Source organism: Ornithorhynchus anatinus, chromosome 3 (genome assembly GCF_004115215.2).
Source record: "Ornithorhynchus anatinus isolate Pmale09 chromosome 3, mOrnAna1.pri.v4, whole genome shotgun sequence".
NCBI classification, from domain to species: Eukaryota; Metazoa; Chordata; class Mammalia; order Monotremata; family Ornithorhynchidae; genus Ornithorhynchus; species Ornithorhynchus anatinus.
Window position 1 is genome coordinate 65,192,048 of NC_041730.1, and position 18,801 is coordinate 65,210,848.

At 45.3% G+C, this 18,801-nt stretch overlaps 1 long non-coding RNA gene across 1 annotated transcript in view; it reads left to right on the forward strand.

The window, feature by feature from the left end:
- Window positions 1-18,801, forward strand: part of LOC114810082 — a 69,181-nt gene that overhangs the window by 13,881 nt on the left and 36,499 nt on the right. The window contains exon 2 of the long non-coding RNA XR_003757813.2: window positions 11,043-11,165. This is a non-coding gene — a long non-coding RNA (uncharacterized LOC114810082). The remainder of the gene's footprint in view (window positions 1-11,042; window positions 11,166-18,801) is intronic.

The window sequence follows — 18,801 nt, forward strand, 5'->3', positions numbered from 1 at the left end:
GTTAGAAGCTCTATGCTTCTAAGGGTTTACTTTGTGCAGAATACAGTGCTCGGGGAATGTCTCCTCAGGAACGAGCCGAGGAGTCTTCAGGAGCAAGAACCTGCATGGAAGAATTGATTCTAGTGATAATGGCTTGGACAGTGCTATTTTCACTCTGTTGTGCCCGCTGGGCATAGAATGCAGGAGGTGTTTAGATAGGAGGGGACCCAGCACATTGTGAAGAGCATATGCGGTCATCAGTCAATCATATTTGAGTGTTTATTGTGTGCAGAGCACTGTACTAAGCACTTGGAAGAATATAACAGGTGCATTCCCTTCCCACAAAGTGCTTACGGTCTAGAGGGGGAGGCAAACAATATAAATTACAGCTATGTACATAGGTCCTGTGGGGCTGAGAGAGGGGATGAAGAAAGGGAGCAGTAATTATGATATTCAAGTGGTTATTATGTGCCAAACTTCGTACCTAGTGCTGCGGTAGATACAAGGAAATCAGGTAGAACGCAGTCCCTGTCCCATGTGGGGGTCACAGTCTCAATCCCTATTTTAGATGAGGTAAATGAGGCACAGTGAAGTGACTTGCCCAAGGTCACACAGCAGTGGCAAAGCTGGGATTAGAACCCTTGATCTTCTGACTCTGTTATGCCCGATGGGTGTAGAATCAAGTCAGGGTGACGCAGAAGGGAGTGGGAGAAGAATAAAGGAGGGTTTAGTCAGAGAAGACCTCTTGGAGGAGATGTCTTCAGTAAGACTTTGAAGGGAAGGAGAGAAACTGAGGGTCTTCTCCATGTCAGCCAGCTACAGGCAGAGCAGAAACTAGAGCCAAGGTCTACTGCTGCCTGGAGCAGCGCTCTCTCTGCTGGGCCACTAGCAGGGCTGAAACAGTCATTCTAAATGCCAGGGAAAGGAACATGGATTATAATTCAGCCTACAGGGGGTCTACAGCCCATCTAGGTTGCAGGGGAGATGGGCATTGAATCAATAAGGCAAGAGCAACAACATAAAGCCAAGCTGTAGGCTAACAAAATGAGGACAGTGCTAACAGAAAGCCACACAAGGAGCAGTTTTCAGGTTTCTTACTGCTGCTGCAGGGTGGTCTCTGGCCCAAGCAAGCAAAGTAATAATAATGATGGTATTTAAGCGCTTACTATGTGCCAAGCACTGGATCTTCCCCCATGTACCACCAGTAGTTTCAAATGTGCTGCAGCTGCTCCGCCTCTATAGGATTGGGAGGGGAGAGGTAGCCCCTGGGGGCGTGGGGACCAAGGGGCAGCTGACCTCTGGAGCTTTACTTCCTTCCTGGACTGCTCCAGATGGATCAAGAGTGTGACATGTTCCTATTTTTGTTCTAATAATAATAGTACTTGTTAAGCACTTACTGTGGGTCAAGTACTGTTTTAAGTACCGGGGTAGGTAGCTTGTATTGACCCCGGTGCTTAGTAAAGTGACTGGCACATAGTAAGCACTTGACAATACCATTCCAAACAACAAAGAACAACTTAACCTCTCTGGGCCAAAGTCTCCTCATCTGTAAAATGGAAATAAGGAGATACCTGCTCTCCTTCTCCCTTAAACCGTGAATTCCATTGAGAAAGGGAGTGTCTGATCTGATTCTCTCGTATCACCGTGGAGATTAGCATCGTGTGTGGCCCAAAGTATGTGCTCTATAAATACTATAATTAGTATTCATTACTGTATGCCATGAAGTGAGAAAGATGGTCTCTGAAGTAACCAGGGCTACCTTCACACAGTAGCCACATACAGCTAAATTGATCTATTTCATTTTGCTGGTGAAGTAGGAGAAAGTGATGTTATTCCCCCACCTTTTTTGTGTGAAAAGGTTGGGGGACAGAAATTGAATGATTTGTCCACTATTTGAGAAAATTTGAAGAGGACCTGGAACCATTTTTGTAGGGATTGTCTCTATTTGTTGCCAAATTGTACTTCCCAAGTGCTTAGTACAGTGCTCTGCGCACAGTAAGTGCTTAATACGATTCACTGTAGGTGGACCTTAGAACCAGGTAACCTTTCAAAGATCTGCATCTGCTCCTGTTTCTAGTGTGTGGATATTCATTCATTCAATAGTATTGAGAGCTTACTATGTGCAGAGCACTGTACTAAGCGATTGGAATGTACAATTTGGCAACTGATAGAGACAATCCCTGCCCATTGACGGGTTTACAGTCTAATCGGGGGAGACAGACAAAAACAAGAGCAATAAATAGAATCAAGTAGCAATAATGTGGGAAGCAGCGTGGCTTAGGGGAAAGAGCACGGGCTTGGGAGTCAGAGGACATGGGTTCTAATCCTGGATCCACCACTTATCTGCTGTGTGACCTTGGGCAAGCCACTTAACTTCTCTGTGCTTCAGTTACCTCATCTGTAAAAATGGGGATTAAAACTGTGAGCCCCAAGTGGGACTACCTGCTTACCTTGCATCTACCCCAGCACTTAGAACAGTACTCGGCACATAGTAAGTGCTTAACAAATACCATAATATAATGTGGGCAAAAATGCACATGGATATAAAATCTACAATTGCATAGTCAGTTGTGGTATAAGCATAACTTTCAGTCCACAATGAGGTTAGCACATGAGGGAAGTATTGGAACACCTTCTTATCTCAGCATTAATGAATACTGGGTGTAACATTCTCTGCAGTTGACACAAGTAGATCTGATGGAGGAGGAAGTAGTTTGTATGTTCCTGGCATCAGTTATGGTGTGATGGTTCCATCCCTCTCCCCACTCCCTTCTTCAGCCTTACTGTAACAGATGGTACTTCTGTGTTTCTTTGTATTTTTGCAGCTTTGCAGAATTTAATACAAGAAATTCTATATACAGTAAATACTGGAGAAGTGGCATGGCCTAGTGGAAAGACCACAAGACTGGGTCTCAGGAGAACTGAGTTTTCATCCTGGCTCTATCATGTCTCTGCTGTGTGGCCTGGGGCATGTCACTTCTCTGTGCCTCAATTTCCGCATCTATAAAATGGGGATTGTAATTCCTGTTCTCCTTCCCACTTAGCTCATTGTGGGTAGGGAATTTGTCTATTATTGTACTCTCCCAAGTGCTCAGTACAGCACTCAGCACACAGTAAGTGGTCAATAAATATGATTGAATGAATTGTTAGCCCCTTATGGGACAGGGACTGGATCTGATTGGATTATATCTACCCCAGGACTTATACCACACATTAATAGTAAAAATAAAAGTGGCAAGGATTTAAAGTATTTTGTTAATGGTGGACTTAAAAGTAACAAAATCAGTCAAGGTGGGATTTCCAAACCATCTGTCCCCTAGCCTAATTACCACTGAATCGTGGTTACTATGTTGAAGTTTTCCTAACACAAAGGTTATGCTCTCCCAAGTGCTTAATATAATGTTCTGCACACAATAAATGCTTAATAAATACCACTGATTAGAGAGCTAAGCTCCTGCATTATGCCCAAGATGGCTGACCTTGAATGAGACCCTGAAGATTTTGCTTCCCAACATGACTGGTAGGGTCTAGATCAGCAATGGGTTTTCTTCAGTCCAACGGTGTATTGCAAGTTAGAAAGTCGCTACAGTGTGGCCTTAGTAGAAAGAGCACAAGCCTGGGAGTCAGAGGACCTGGGTTCTGATCCCAGCTGTACCACTTCCTTGTTGTGTTACTTGGGCAAGTCACTTCTGTGTGCCTGTTTCCTCATCAGTAATAATGATGGTATTTGTTAAATACTTAGTATGTGCTAAGCACTGGGGTAGATGCAAGATAAACAGGTTGGACACAATTCCTGACCCACATGGGGCTCACATTCTTAAGTAGGAAGGAGTAGGATTTAATCCCCATTTTAGAGATGAGGAAACTGAGGCACAGAAAAGTTAAGTGACTATCACCCATTGTGCAGGGCTGGGTTCGAGGATCCGTGCGGCAAGACTGAGAGATCGAAATCAGGTTGAGCCAAGCAAGATTTATTCCACATGGTGAACTGAACTTTCCCTTCTGGAGAAATATACATTTTTTTATCGAGTCACGCAAGGTCTGTCAGTTGTATTTATTGCAAGCTTACTATGTGCAGAGTACCGTACTAAGCGCTTGAATTGAGGTGAATTGATTCATTTCCCTCAGAGGAATTCCCTTATATTTTAGTTATTCACACATGGTGAATTGAACTTCATCTTGGAAGGCGTATACTTAGTTTGGCACCCTGCATCCTACAGATACTTCCCACTTGGGAGGACTAGACTTATGCATTACGAGCAGATGGGGAAGCACCTACTTCCCAGCCCCTTGAGGTTGCAGTGAGACATTCACCTCTCTCACAGCTCCTCATTTGGTGCAGTCAGACCGGGCATCCCACGCTCTGAGCAGAGGCGACAGGCAGCTGGCTGCTGCAAGTCCTGATCCGCTGCCCAGAACGTCGGAGGCGGCAGGTATTTATTACCTGTCTTTCTGGGACATTCAGGCTTCCGAATTCTGCTTGTCCAATCTCCGTGTGTGCCCCGGCTCCTCCGTACCTTATTTGGTTGACTTGGGAGGTAGGGACACCTTTTTCTGCATTCCTGGCCTGGAGTGTCCAGCGGCTTTGGTAGCAGTGGCAGTTTTCGGCTTGCACATCTGAGTTCCTCTTTGGTAGCTTAGGCAGTTATTCATTCATTCAATCTTATTTATTGAGCGCTTACTATGTGCAGAGCACTGTACTAAGCACTTGGAATGTACAATTTGGCAACAGAGACAATCCCTACCCAACAACGAGCTCACAGTCTAAATGGGGGAATTATAACAATGGTATTTAAGCACTTACTATATGCCAAGCACTGTTTAAGCACTGGGGTAGATACAAGGTAATCGGGTTGTACCACGTGGGGCTCACCGTCTTAAACCCCATTTTACAGACGTGGTAACCGAGGCACAGAGAAGTGAAGTGGCTTACCCAAAGTCACACAGCTGACACGTGGAGGAGCCTGGATTAGAACTCACGACTTCTGGCTTCCAAGCTCGTGCTCTTTCCACTAAGCCACACCGCAGCCCCCAGTCATGCAGTTATGAGATAGCATTTTGATCTTGAGATGGTGGGTGCTCCAATTCACCTTGGAACAGTGACTTACCCAAGGTTACACAGCAGACAAGTGGCAGAATCTGGATTAGAACCCAGGTTCTCTGTGGGTGACTCTGGGGAAAGTCACTTCTCTGTGCTGTCGTTCTCTCATCGGTGACATGGGGATTAAGATTGTGAGCCCCAAGTGGGACATGGACTGTGCCATCCTGATTAGCTTGTATCTATCCCAGCGCCTGGAACAGTGCTCTTTGAACTAGGCCATAGTGCTTCCCTGTAAAATGAGGATTCTAGATCTGTTCACTCTCCTGCTTAGAATGTGAGGCCTATGTAGGAGAGGGGTATATCTGACCTGATTAATTTGCATCTACTCCAGACTTTAGAACAGTGCCTGGCGTGAGAAGCGGCATGGCCTAGTGGCAAGAGCGTGAGCTTGGGAGTCAGAGGATGTGGGTCTGCACTTGTCTGCTGTGAGACCTTGGGCAAGTCACTTAAATTCTCTGTACCTCAGTTACCTCATCTGTAAAATGGAAATTAAGACTGTGAGCCCCTTGTGGGACAACCTGATTACCTTGTATCTACCCTAGTGCTTAGAACAGTGTGTGGCACACAGAGAAAACTTCACAAATACCATTATTATTTTATAGTAAGCTCTTCAAAAAAATACAGTGGTAACCCCCAGCAACCTAGATCCCATCTTGCAGCCTAGCTCCAACATTCCCAATCCAGTCCTCTTCATGGCATAGTGGATAGAGCATGGGCCTGAGAGTCAAAAGGACATGGGTTCTAATCCTGACTGTGTGACCTTGGGCAAGTCACTTCACTTACTGATGTCTGTTTATATTTCCATCTCCCTCCACCTCTAGACTGTGAGCTGGTTATAGGCAGCAACTGTCACTTTTATTGTTGTCCTGTACTTTCCCAAGCCCTTAATCAGTGATCTGCATATAGTAAGTGCTTAATAAATACAATTAAATGAATTCTCTGGGCCTCAGTTCCCTCATCTGTATAATGAGGATTGAGACTGGGAGCTCGATGTGAGACAGGGACCGTGTCCAACATGATTATCTTGCATCCACCCCAGCACTTAGTACAGTGCCTGGGACATAAGTGCTTAAAAAAACACCATAATTTTTATTATTATTAACCCCACCTCCCATCAACACTATGTGGCAGTCACCAAGTCATGCACACACAAGTCCTTTGATACAATTTGTGACATACTGCACCCCTGCTTATCTATTCACTCGAACTCTGTGCCCCAGCATGACCACAGTTAGCAGGGGTGACAATGAGTGATGGGTACCAGACAAACCACTAGCCCTGGAGTCAACTCCTCTGTTCAGGTTCTCAGTCCCCAAATCTCTAAAACAAGGCTTAGTCTCTATTTGATTTCCTCGCTGACCTCATCTGCAAAATGAGGATTAAGACTGCGAGCCCCATGTGGGTCAACCTGACTACCTTGTATCTACCCCAGCAATTAGAACAGTGTGTGGCACATAGTGAACACTTAAATGCCAGCATTATTATTATTATTGTTATTTCTGAAGGGAGACTCACTATGGTTTGAAAAATGGTCATTGTTAAGCTCTATGTACCAGGTGCTGTACTAAGTGCAGGCATTGATCCAAGATAATCAGGTCACAGTCCTTGCCCGACATGGGGTTCACAGATGAAGTAGGAGAGATGTACTACACTTTGATCTCCCCATAATATGAGATTCACCAGGAGCACTAGTAGTGCATGGAAACAGAAATAACTGCCTATTGTATTCACCCCTAATTTTGAGATTCTTTTCATTTGGGGGAAATCACTAAAATACATGTTGCTTTTTGGCTTTTCTGATTTATTTGAAGCCTTCGTATTGCACTTTGCTCTATTTTCATATTCTCTCTTCCCTTGGAGGTTTTTGTTTTTTTTTTTTGCTCTTTTTTCCTCAGATAAAAATCCAATTTATCTGTCTCAGGAGGAGGGCTTTTAAAAATTTCTCTTGAGCAACTTTTTGTGCAGACTTGGGTCAGTGAGAATAGATAGGCTAAGATGGGTGTGTAGATATTTATGCATACATGTGTGTGTGTGTGTTGGGGATGTGAGAAGTTGGGGGCTTCTGAATCTTGATCTTTGCCATACAACACACCAAGCAAGGGAGCACAACTTCCCCACCCCAAAGCCAGCACATAATGAGCAATCAGATGGTTTGGGTTAAGAATTTCCTCCTGATAATATTTACTAAGTCCTTACCCCTGACAAGGTCAGAAAGCATAATGCATAACCATCACCTCAGGACAGTCATTCCATAAAGGCCAGAACATTTTAATGCCTTTTGCCCCTTTAATTGTCACCCAGCATGGGAATCCCAGCCCATGGCCTCTGCCCCCCTTTTGCCCCCCCAATAGGTTTGAGTGCCCTAGGTAACCATAGGGTGGCCTGGCATCTTCCAACAGAGAAACACCATGATTTTGAGAGCTGCTGGCTATTAGCTTTAAGGGTCATTCCATGGTGGGCAGGGGAAAGCCCTCAAATAGCCAGGTCCTCACTAGATAAAATGGCCCAGATGGCTTGGAGGAGACTTAGAACAACCTTCTCTTCCACCTCCAGTCATCCCAATGGCCTGAACTCCTACACAGAGAGAGAGGAATCTGGGGTCAGGAATCCCTCCTGCTAAAGAATGTTGTTTTGGCTATTATCACCACCAGTGGTATTTATTGAGCACTTAATATTTACAGAACACTGTCCTAAGTGCCTGGGAGAGAACACAATTGGGAGACACGTTCCTTGCCCACATACCAAGCTAAATGCTTGGGAGAAAACAGGGTTGGCAAACACATTGCCTGCCCACAACAAGTTTAAATACCAGTATTAGGGCCAAACAGTTGTCTTCAACTGCTTGGGTCCCATTGTCAGGGTGTAGATGCTGGTTAAGAAAGAAATTTTACAGACTCAACCAAGTCATACCATTGGCAGGAGAAATGACCATAACCTTTCTTTCTCTTGGTGCTTCTTCCTAAAACTGGGCCACCTCCCCACTGCCCTGTAGCTATGCTGGGCATGGAGGCAGTGTGACTCATGACACTGAAAGCCAACATAGGAAAAGGTAGTTTAATGCTTTGTCCAACTACCGCCTAAGGAATTGGAAAAAGCTGAAGAGCACATTCTGTTCCTTTGCCACATAATCTTGTATTCTCCATATGATCCTGTGGGGAATACCTGTACAGGCCTAAGGTCACAGACCAGCTTGTATCAGCCACTGTTTTTGGGTTCACTCCGTTCTGTCAGATATGTGTGTCACTTCTGTCAAGTTGTGTTTTGGCTAGGATGTTATTAGGGAACTGGGGGTATGTGTGCCTGACCATGGAGGCTTATTTGGGTAAAGCATGCCACTGTTTTGGAGGAAACAATTAGAAGTTATGAGCGTGCAGTATAGGAACAGGGAAATGCTATTAATTTTTTTATGTATATTAATGTTTGTCGTTCCACCCCCACCTCCCACCCCAGAATATGAGCTCGTTGTGGGCAGGGAATGTGTCTGTTGTTGTATTGTACTCCCCCAAGCACTTAGTATGGTGCTTTATACAAAGTAAGTGCTCAATAAATACAACTGAATGAATGCTATTACAAGAATTTGTCTTAACACACTTTTGCAAGAACAGGAACCTGTGTTCTAGGATAAGTAGGTGAGATGATGCAGACGTGGTTTAAGGGGCAGACAAAACAGTTCTGAGCCCTGACTCTCCCTCCTCTGACAGCCCTGGTGAGTGGTGGACTTGGGTGGGATATGCCATGGTCCTAAAATGGGAGGAAGGGATTGAGAGAAGAACTTCCTGTTTCTCCAATAGTACTACTCATCAACCTTGCATCCCCACCCCTGGCTAAACTTGGTGTGGTGCTGGACTGACAGCCAAAGTTTCCCCATCTTGATTTGGGGAGGGGGAAGGTCAAGGAGTAGAACCACTGCAGTGCTGGTGGTATAGTAGAAGCCATGGTATTTATTGAGCACCTGCTGAAGGCAGCACACTAGGGGAAGTACAATAACAGTAAAACACACATTCTTTGTCCACAAAGAACATACTGTAATGGAGGAGGCATGGACTTCAAAATTATGTACCAATAGTAGAAAGAGCAAGGATCATATTGTAGAGCGGGTAGACCAAGGTGAAATATCAGAATAAATCATAGACATGTTCACTTATGCATAAATGCTAATGCTGAGTATAAAAGCTTAAGAGACAATGGTGACTGTTAGGTTGAAATTACTTGGAACAATAGAAGTTAATCATAGAAGCCTTATCAGAGGAGGAGGAATTTTAGGAGGCTTTGAAGTGGGAAAGAACTGAGACCTTGTGTATTTTGATTGTGGGGCAGGGAGTTCCAGACCAGGAGAACACCTCAAGCATGGGTTGGAAGGACAGAGTTGAGAGGGAAGAACAGTTGGAAGGCAAGTTTGGGAGGAGTGAGGACTGGAAGTTGGAGTGGAGTGGATGAAAGTGTGTGAAATGGAGAGATGGTGGAGAGCCTTGGAGACCACGGGAGGGAGTTTTTGATCCAAATGGAGGGTGTGGGGAACAGTTGGAAGTGTTTGAGGAGTGGGTGTGTATATGATGAGTGATTTTTCCTTTAAGTGATCCTGGCAGCTGCAGCATGGCATGTAGACTGAAAGGGAAAGGAGGTTGTTATGCAAGAAAGCGTTACTGCTTACTCTCCCTCCATCTTTTTCCCCATTGAGCTATGAAATACCATCTGGCTCAGGGCCTTTTTTATATGGTGCTTGTTAAGCACTTACTTTGTGTCAAGCACTGTACTAAGCACTGGGGTAGATACAAGGTAATCAGGTTGAATACAGTCCCTGTCCCCTATGGGTCTAAGTAGGGGGGAATAGGGTTTAATCCCCACTTTTTACAGAAGAGGGAACTGAAGGGCAGAAAAGTTAAATGACTTGCCCAAGGTCATACAACAAGTAACTGGCAAAGCTGGGCTTAGAGCCCAGGTCTCCGACTCCCAAGCTCATGCTCTTTCCACTAGGCCATGCTGCTTCAGCTGTTATTAAACTGCTGGGGCCAGTCCTGATTGGTGGGCATTCTTGGGAAATCTGGCTCACTGAGGGAAACACTGTCTAGCCTAGTGACAAGAGTAAAGGAACGGGAGCCAAAGGACCCAGGTTCTGATCCCAGATCCACCACCTGCCTGCTGGGTGACAAGAAACTTCTCTGTGCCTCAGTTTCTTCATCTGTGTAATGTCTGTTCTCCCTCTCTATTATATTGTATTTACCCCAGGGCTCAGGATAATGCTTGTCCTGTAGGAAGCCCTTAAATGCCACAATTATTATTACTAAAGGGTAATGGCACGCTTTGGTCTGGATTGATGATAATAATGATAATCATGGTATTTAAGCACTTACTATGTGCACTGCAGGAGCAGTGTGACCTAGAAGCAGCGTGGCTCAGTGGAAAGAGCACGGGCTTTGGAGTCAGAGGTCTTGGGTTCGAGTCCCGGCTCTGCCACTTGTCAGCTGGGTGACTGTGGGCAAGTCACTTCACTTCTCTGTGCCTGTTACCTCATCTGTAAAATGGGGATGAAGACTGTGAGCCCCACGTGGGACAACCTGGTTCCCTAGTGTCTACTCCAGTGCTTAGAACAGTGCTCTGCACATAGTAAGCGCTTAACAAATACCAACATTATTTAATAGGTAGAGCACAGGCCTGAGAGTCAGAAGAACTCTGCTGAGGGACCTTGGGCAAATGGTTTAACTTCTCTGTGCCTCAGTTACCTCATCTGTAAAATGGGGATGAATACCGCAAGCCTCTGAAGAACAGGGACTATGTCCAACCTGATTAACTTTTATCTTCTCCACAGCTCTGTAAAGTGTCTGGGCACATAGCAAGTCCTTAATAAATACCACAGAAAAATGTGTTTGGCTTTCTTTCATCTTTGGGAATCTGGTTCTCTTCTGGAAGTCCCAAAGAGGCACACCCTCTGCTCAGTTTTCTTCTGCATCTTCTTCCCCTTCAGGGAGCCAAGTCACCACATCATGGGTGAAGTAGCGGAGCCCTGTAAGAGCCGCTGGTGGGAAAATCTTGGGATGTGAAGCCCCCATGCTGTTCCTTCCTGACCTGAGATGCTTTGGAGAGAAATGTAAGTTTTCCTGGAATTAGGTGTTCAAGAAGTTCTTGTCATTAGTACTGAAGTCTGCCTCCCCATCTCTAGACTCTGAGCTCCTTGTCGGCAGGGAATGTCTGTTTATTGTTGTACTCTCACAAGTGCATAGTATAGTCCTCTATACACAGAAGGCGATCAAACAATATGATCGAATGAATGAATTCTGGCATTTCAGTGCTGCTGCAGTTTTGCCTTTCTAGGTCACGGACAGTCATTTCTCTGACGGATGGTTTTTTTTTTAAAGTGACTGAATTGTGATGTGCAGTTGATTTAACCATTTTTTTTTGTAGTCTTTAAGCACTTACTATATGTCAAACACTGCTCTCATCTTCTAAGCCCTGGGCTAGGTACAAGTTAATTAGGTCAGACACAGTCCCTGTTCCCCATGACATCCATGGTAAGAGGGAGAATAGCTATTTAATCCCCATTTTACAGTTGAGAAAACTGAGACACAGAGAAACTGTGACTTTACCAAGGTCACACAGGAAGCACCTGGCAAGGCCTAGATTAGAATCCAAGTCCTCCGACTCCCAGCCCTGTGCTCTTTCCACTAGGCCACGCTGGTTCTAGAGACCACCCCTACCAAGATGGGGAGGGGGGAGAAAGCCCCAAGTTTAACATCAATGCCTGGAAAGAATTTATCATCCGTTGATGGACTCTGTCACTGGAATGGGTGGGGAAGGCCGGGGATTGGTTTATTGCTTTCATTATCCTGGCCAGATTGTGCGAGGGGGCTTGAGCTGGGGCTCTGTATAGAGCTAGTGTCCATGTCCATGGTGAGCCGCTCCAGCCCCTTCCACGTTCACTCTTCCTGGGCTTTCTACTTGGAGCTTAAGGGCTTTCCAGGGTAGACCTCCATTTTTGGGAGCCTCTGCCAGTCTCTCTTAGCCAAGGCCCACCACTGATTAGGTTTTTTTGCTATGTTTTGGGGTGGTTTTTTTTTTTACTTTTACCTGGCAGTCAAAGCAGTCTTTCACTGGCCTAGTGGAAAGATCATGGGCCTGAGAGTCAGGGGACCTGGATTTTAATCCCAGCTCTGCTATTTGTCTGCTGTGTGACCTTGAGCAAGTAATTTAACTGCTCTGCACCTCAGTTCCCTTGTCCATAAAATCGGGGTTAAATCTATTCCCTTCTATCTAATAATAATAATAATGTTGGTATTTGTTAAGCGCTTACTATGTGCCAAGCACTGTTCTAAGCGCTGGGGTAGACATAGGGGAATCAGGTTGTCCCATGTGGGGCTCACAGTCTTAATCCCCATTTTACAGATGAGGGAACTGAGGCACAGAGAAGTTAAGTGACTTGCCCACAGTCACACAGCCCACAAGTGGCAGAGCTGGGATTCGAACTCATGAACCCTGACTCCAAAGCCCGTGCTCTTTCCACTGAGCCACGCTGCTTCGCTGTCTAGACTGTGAGCCTCTTGTGGGATAGGTGTGATGTCCAACCTGATTATCTTTTACCTACTCCAGTGCTGAAAACAGCGCTTGGTACATAGTAAGCACTTAACAAAACAAATACTTTATTGTTGTTGATATTGCTCAAAAGTCAAACTTCTTTATTATTTCTTTGGTACACCTAGGACTAGAAAAAAAGCTGATGCCTGTCATAATGGAAATATTTAGTGCTCATTAGATAGTAAATTCAGCTTTAATCATTCTTTGAACTGTAGGGCCTTGGCTGATTTTAGCCACGTGGATCTCAGCTGGACTGGGAATTGGAGAAGAGCAGCAATTTTTGGCAGTTCAGCAGAAGATAATATGGATTTTTATTAACTGTATTCAAATTCACACTTAAATAATGATGCAAGAATGGCATGGTTCTCATTTTGCAGAAAGGGAAACTGAGGGCTAAGGTGAATAGTTGTAACTTCTCTCTCCTGTCCTCAAGGATTTAGACTGGTGTGTATGCCTTCTTGGCTTGTGATGTGGGCTTGCCGTAGTTACAACTGAGAGGGCTATACTGACTATAAAGTTAGAGCAATGTGTCCATAAGTTACTAGGGGTCGGTAACTTATGGCTTGGGGTCTGACTCATCTTGCAATCTCTTCTAGTCAGAGAGAGTGAGTCATCTAAGCCTGCCACCCAATATCTCGGGCCCCGGCACCAGGGGCCGCAACTGTGCATGGTGCCGCTCCCGTACCTTCCCTAAAAAGGGCGGCAGGTGGAGTGGGGCTGCTGGACTTATCCATCCCATTATTCCCTGGGGGCAGGGAAGGTCAGGCCCCCACCTCCCTAGTACCTGCCAGCTATAAGCAGTCCACCCAGGGGTCCGCCATCCCCTAGAAGGCCACGGGTCCGGTCCCCTGCCCGGGGACCCAAGGATGGCCTGGTTGGGGGTATGCTCCATGATACTCTTTCCACCCTGAGTCATTTGGAGGACCAGAGAATTCTCGCTCCACCCTCCCACTGGAGATGGGAGACTGCTGGCATGAGCAGAACTTAGACCTACATGCCTGCCCTAGGAATCCCAGGCCTAAGACATTTAGAATGTAGGTCCATTACGGACAGTGAACATGTCCACTAATTCTGTTGTATTGTACTCTCCCAAGGCCTTGGTACAGTGCTCTGCACAAAGTGCTTAAATACCATTGATTGTTTTAGCTACATTAATGTGTCTTTTAAATTTGAGATTGGCTCTTTGTGCCCCAGCCGCTCAAAGCTTGTTTTTTTTTTTTTTTTTCCCATTTGGATCATCTGCTCAAAAAGGTTGCTGACCTCGGCTACAAGAGAATAAGGCCCCCGCCATTGCTTTGTAGCTTGGCCAACTCCTCGCTAACCACACAGGTGATACGGAACGTTATTTGTTGAGGATGGTGACCTTCGATCTTTGGCAGCAGGTTTATATAGTCGCAAAAGTGAGGGCTGCCCGGGGAAAGGAGACTCTGCCCAGACCCCCCAGCCCAAGCACATTCCCATCCACTTCTGACTTCAGGGCAGCACTGATAGTGTATCTGATGGTGTGTGCAGCTCTCTGCTCTGCCAGCTGGTGGTTCATCTGTAGATCATTGATCCTCCTAGGTGGCATAGGGGAGGCCTTGATAAGCTCTGGAAATAATAATCATGACGAGAGCGGCATTTGTTAAGCAGCGTGGCCAAGTGGTTAGCACACAGGCCTGGGAGTCAGAAGGACCTGGGTTCTAATCCTGTCTCCACCACATGTCTGTTATGGAACCTTGGACAAGACATTCAACTTCTCTGTGCCTCAATTCCCTCATCTGTAAAGTGGGAATTAAGACTGCGAGCCCCGCCTGGGACATGGATTGTGTCCAACCTGATCAGCTTGTATTAATCAAAGGTATTTATCGAGAGCTTACTACATGTGGAACACTGTACTAAGTACTTGGGAGAGTACAATACAATAGAATCAGCAGATATTTTCTCTGCCCACAACGAGCTCTACCCATGCATTTAGTACAGTGTCTGCCATGTAGTGAGCACTTAACAAATACCATTTTGTTTCTTTAGAGGACTCCCTCAAGACAGCAACGTGGTAGGAGAAGTGTGATGAAGGGGATGGTTGAATGCTGTCCTCAGAAGGTGAGGGGAAGCTGAGCGGGGCAGGGATCTCTTGGGACTGTTTTCCCCCCACCCCCGGCCCACACCATGCCACCCTCTGCTTTAAGGTAGAGCTGCTCTTAATCCTCCTCTGGCCCAGAGCCTGTTGTAGAAGCAAGGGCTGCAGTCCCCATGGAGGTGCTCTGAAAGTCAATTTGGCTGAGAGAGGCCCTCCCCTCACTCATTCTGGTTTGGAGGCCAGGGTTTGTTCTTGATGTTAGAATTTTGGTTATGTGTGTTTTTTTTCTAAAATGAAATTTGGAATTTTAATTTGAGTTGTTTCTTTTCAACCCCTTAGTTTTTGAGCTTTTCAAGGTCAAGGACTATATCATTATTCCCCGTCCCCAGTACAGTCTTTTTTCTTGGACGCCTGCTTCATCTTGAAGTCCTGTGACTAGATTGGGTGAGGCTGTAAGCCCGTTGTTGGGTAGGGATTGTCTTTATATGTTGCCGAGTTGTACTTTCCAAGCACTTAGTACAGTGCTGTACACACAATACGTGCTCAGTAAATACGACTGAATGAATGCATGGATGCATGAGCTTGGCCATTGAAGAGGACCGGCTTGGGATTCTGAAGGACCTGGGTTCTAATCCCAGCTCGACCACTGGTTTGCTGTGGCCTTGGGCAGTCAGTTAACTTTTCTGTACCTCAGTTACCTCATCTGTAAAATGGGGATTATGACTGTGAGTCCCATGTAAGACAGGGACTGTATCCAACTTGATTACCTTGTATCTATCCCAGGGCTCAGAACAGTGCTTGGCACATAATGAATTCTTAACAAATATGATCATTGTCATTTTATTGTTAGAAATTGATGGACTGCTCCGGGGTGGGCCACACACGTCACTTCACTCCTCTAACTCCAACCTACTCACTGTACCTCAATCTCACTGCTGCTCTCTAGCCCACATCCTGGAATTCCCTCTCTCGTCATATCCATCAGACTATCACTCTCCCCAGCTTCAAAAGCACATTTCCTCCAAGAGGCCGTCCCTGACTAAGCACTCATTTCCTCTTCTCCTACTACCTTTTGTATCACCTTGCAGTTAGGTTGGTACCATTAATTCACTCTCCCCTTAGACCTATGGTACTTATGTACATAGCCATAATTTATTTACTTGTATTCATGTCTGTCTCCCCCTCTAGACCCTAAGTGCGCTGTGTGCAGGAGATAGGCCCATCACTTCTGTTATATTCTACTCTCCCAAGTGCTTAGTACAGTGTTGTGCTTAGAGTAAACACCCAATAAATATGAGTGACTAACTCTGAAACTGAGGGGAGGGCCTGACTGGAGGCAATTAGAGGAGCCTTCATCTGTTTTCCCATCCCACTCTACCTATCTCTTGAAATCAGCTGGTGTTGAGCAGAAATACCTCCTTATGCAAGTGAGGTAATTACATTTATTGAGTGCTTACCGTGAGCAGAGCACTGTACTCAAAACTTGGGAGACTACAATACAAGAAGAGTTGGTAGACACATTCCCTCCTCGCAGCGAGCTTACAATCTAGACACTAGTTCACGTTGCTTCTCTTGTGAACATTGGTGAATTTTGAGAGAGCAATTTTTGCGGAGTGAAGGGGACGGAAGCCAGATTGGAGGGAGTCAAGGAGCAAATTGAAGGAAAGGAAGTGGACGCGTTGTAGACAACTCACTCAAGGAGTTTGGAGAGGAGTCATTGGGAGGAGATAGTGCATAGACTATCTCTATGTGGCTAGAGGCGGTACTTTGGTACTTTATTTTCCCTTTCAAAAATGTAGTATACGACTGTACTGTACTCCAGATGAAGTGTTTTTTAGCTCATCAGGAGCTAGTGGCCCTGGAAATGATAGACTGTGGTGAGATGTGAAGGTTTTAGTTAATGAAAATGCCCTGGGTCAGGGGACTTTGGTTTCACTGACTTGGCTAAGGGCATACAACAGCCCAGCGGCAGACCTGGAACTAAAGCAGTGTGGCCCAAAGGACAGAGTACAGACCTGGGACTCGAAGGGCCTGAGTTCTCATCCTGACTCTGCCATGTGTCTACTGTGTGACCTTGGGTAAGTCACTTGACTTCTCTGTGCCTCAGGTACCTCATCTGTAAAATGAGAATTCAAAATGTGAGTCGCGGTAGGACATCAGCTATATCCAACCTGATTAGCTTGGAACCCGGCACCTAATACAGTGCCTGACATATAGTAAGTGCTTAAATATCATTTAAAAACCCCACCAAAAAAACCAAAAGCCTGCCTTCCAGATCCATTACCCTGCTTTCTAGACTTATACTATCTGCCCTTCGGTGCGTCCCACTGTCCTTTAAGGTTATTGTACTGGGAGAAACAACATTGCATCATGGGTTTGGAACTGGGAGGAGGTTTATTTTGTTTTCCCTCTTGTTTGTTCCTTTTCATTTGTGACTTCAGCATTGTTGAAGTGGCTTGGAACACTGAGTTTTGAAAGTAGAAATTTTCTAGAATGATGCATATGGGAGAGTTGAAAACAAGGAGAGTGGAGGCTGGAATGTCTCTCCCTTATCTTTGCCTCACCTACGATAAGAGAAGCTGTGTTTGTAAGGATCTCCTCCTAAATTTGTTTAAATGATATTGATCAGTGGAAGCCCGTTTAGTGCTTCAGGACATTTAACCCACTGAATGTTTCCGTCCCATATTACACTGGGGTTGGCTTCCAAAATAAAACAGGAGCCCCAACACCTGGCCAGCAGGGTGAGAGCAATTCCTTGGCAACGTTCAATTGAGATCCATCAGTGATACTGATTGAGAACTTATTGTGTGCACTGTACTGAGCACACAGTACTGTACTACGTGCATGGGAGAATACATTACATCAGAGCTGATAGTCTACAGTCTAGAGGGGGAGGTGGTTGAATGAAAGTTGTCCTTTTCACTGAAAAGGGCTGCTATCGATGGCCCTGCTTTTCCATTGTTAATGGAGTGGCCAATCTGCCTCCTCTCCAGGGTTCCTGCACCGGAAGCACGAACCCACAAAGCACCCCGGGAAGCAATATGGTCAAATAGAAAGACTCTAGGAGTTAGAGGACCTGGATTTTAAACTCTGCCACTTGCCTGCTGTGTGACCGTGGGCAAATCACTTCTAGGTGCTGCAGCTTCCTCATCAATAAAATGGGGATCAGTACTTGTTTTCCTACCTAAATAGCCCCGTGTGGGACAAGGACAGTGTCCAACCTAGTTATCTTGTCTATCTAACTTAAGGTTTAAAATTCAGTGCTTATTCATTCAGTAGTATTCAATAGTATTTATTGAGCGCTTACTATGTGCAGAGCACTGTACTAAGCGCTTGGAAGGTACAAATCGGTAACAGATACAGTCCCTGCCCTTTGACGGGCTTACTTAGCAAACAGTGCTTGGTATGGGAAATGGTGTGGTCTAATGGATAGAGAGGAGGTCTGGGAGTCAGAAGGACTTGGGTTCTAATCCTAGCTGTGTTACTTGTCAGCTATGTAAACTTGTGCAAGTCACTTAACTTCTTTCTGTCTGTTACCTCATCTGTAAAATGGAGATTAAAAGTGTGAGCCCCGCGTGAGACAACCTGATTACCCTGTAACTACCCCAGTGCTTAGAACACTGCTTGACACATAGTGTTTAACAAATACCATCATTATTTTAGTATTAATAAAACATGGATTAAAGCTGTGAGTCCCATGTTGGGACCTTAAACTGTGTCCAACCTAATGAGCTTGTATCTACCTTAGTGCTTAGAGCAGTGCCTGGAGCATAGTAAGTGCTTAATTTAAAAAAATACTTAATAAATCTTACTATTATTATTTTTTTTATTCCCTCCTACAATCTTGATATTCTGGGTTAATTTCTCCCCCCGTTGTCAGGGCCACTGATACCCAGAAACTACAGATGGTCATCAGAGCTACTGTTATAGTCTTTTTAGCAGGGAGATGTTGGGGGTTTATATCCATTACCCATTCTCTTCCAGCTTCTCCTCCCCCTGTATCCTCTCTCAACTCTACGGCGACTTATCGATGAGTCTTGAAATAGCTGCTTGACTAAGAGCCCTTGGAATGGTGGTAAACTTAGCTTCTTTGGGA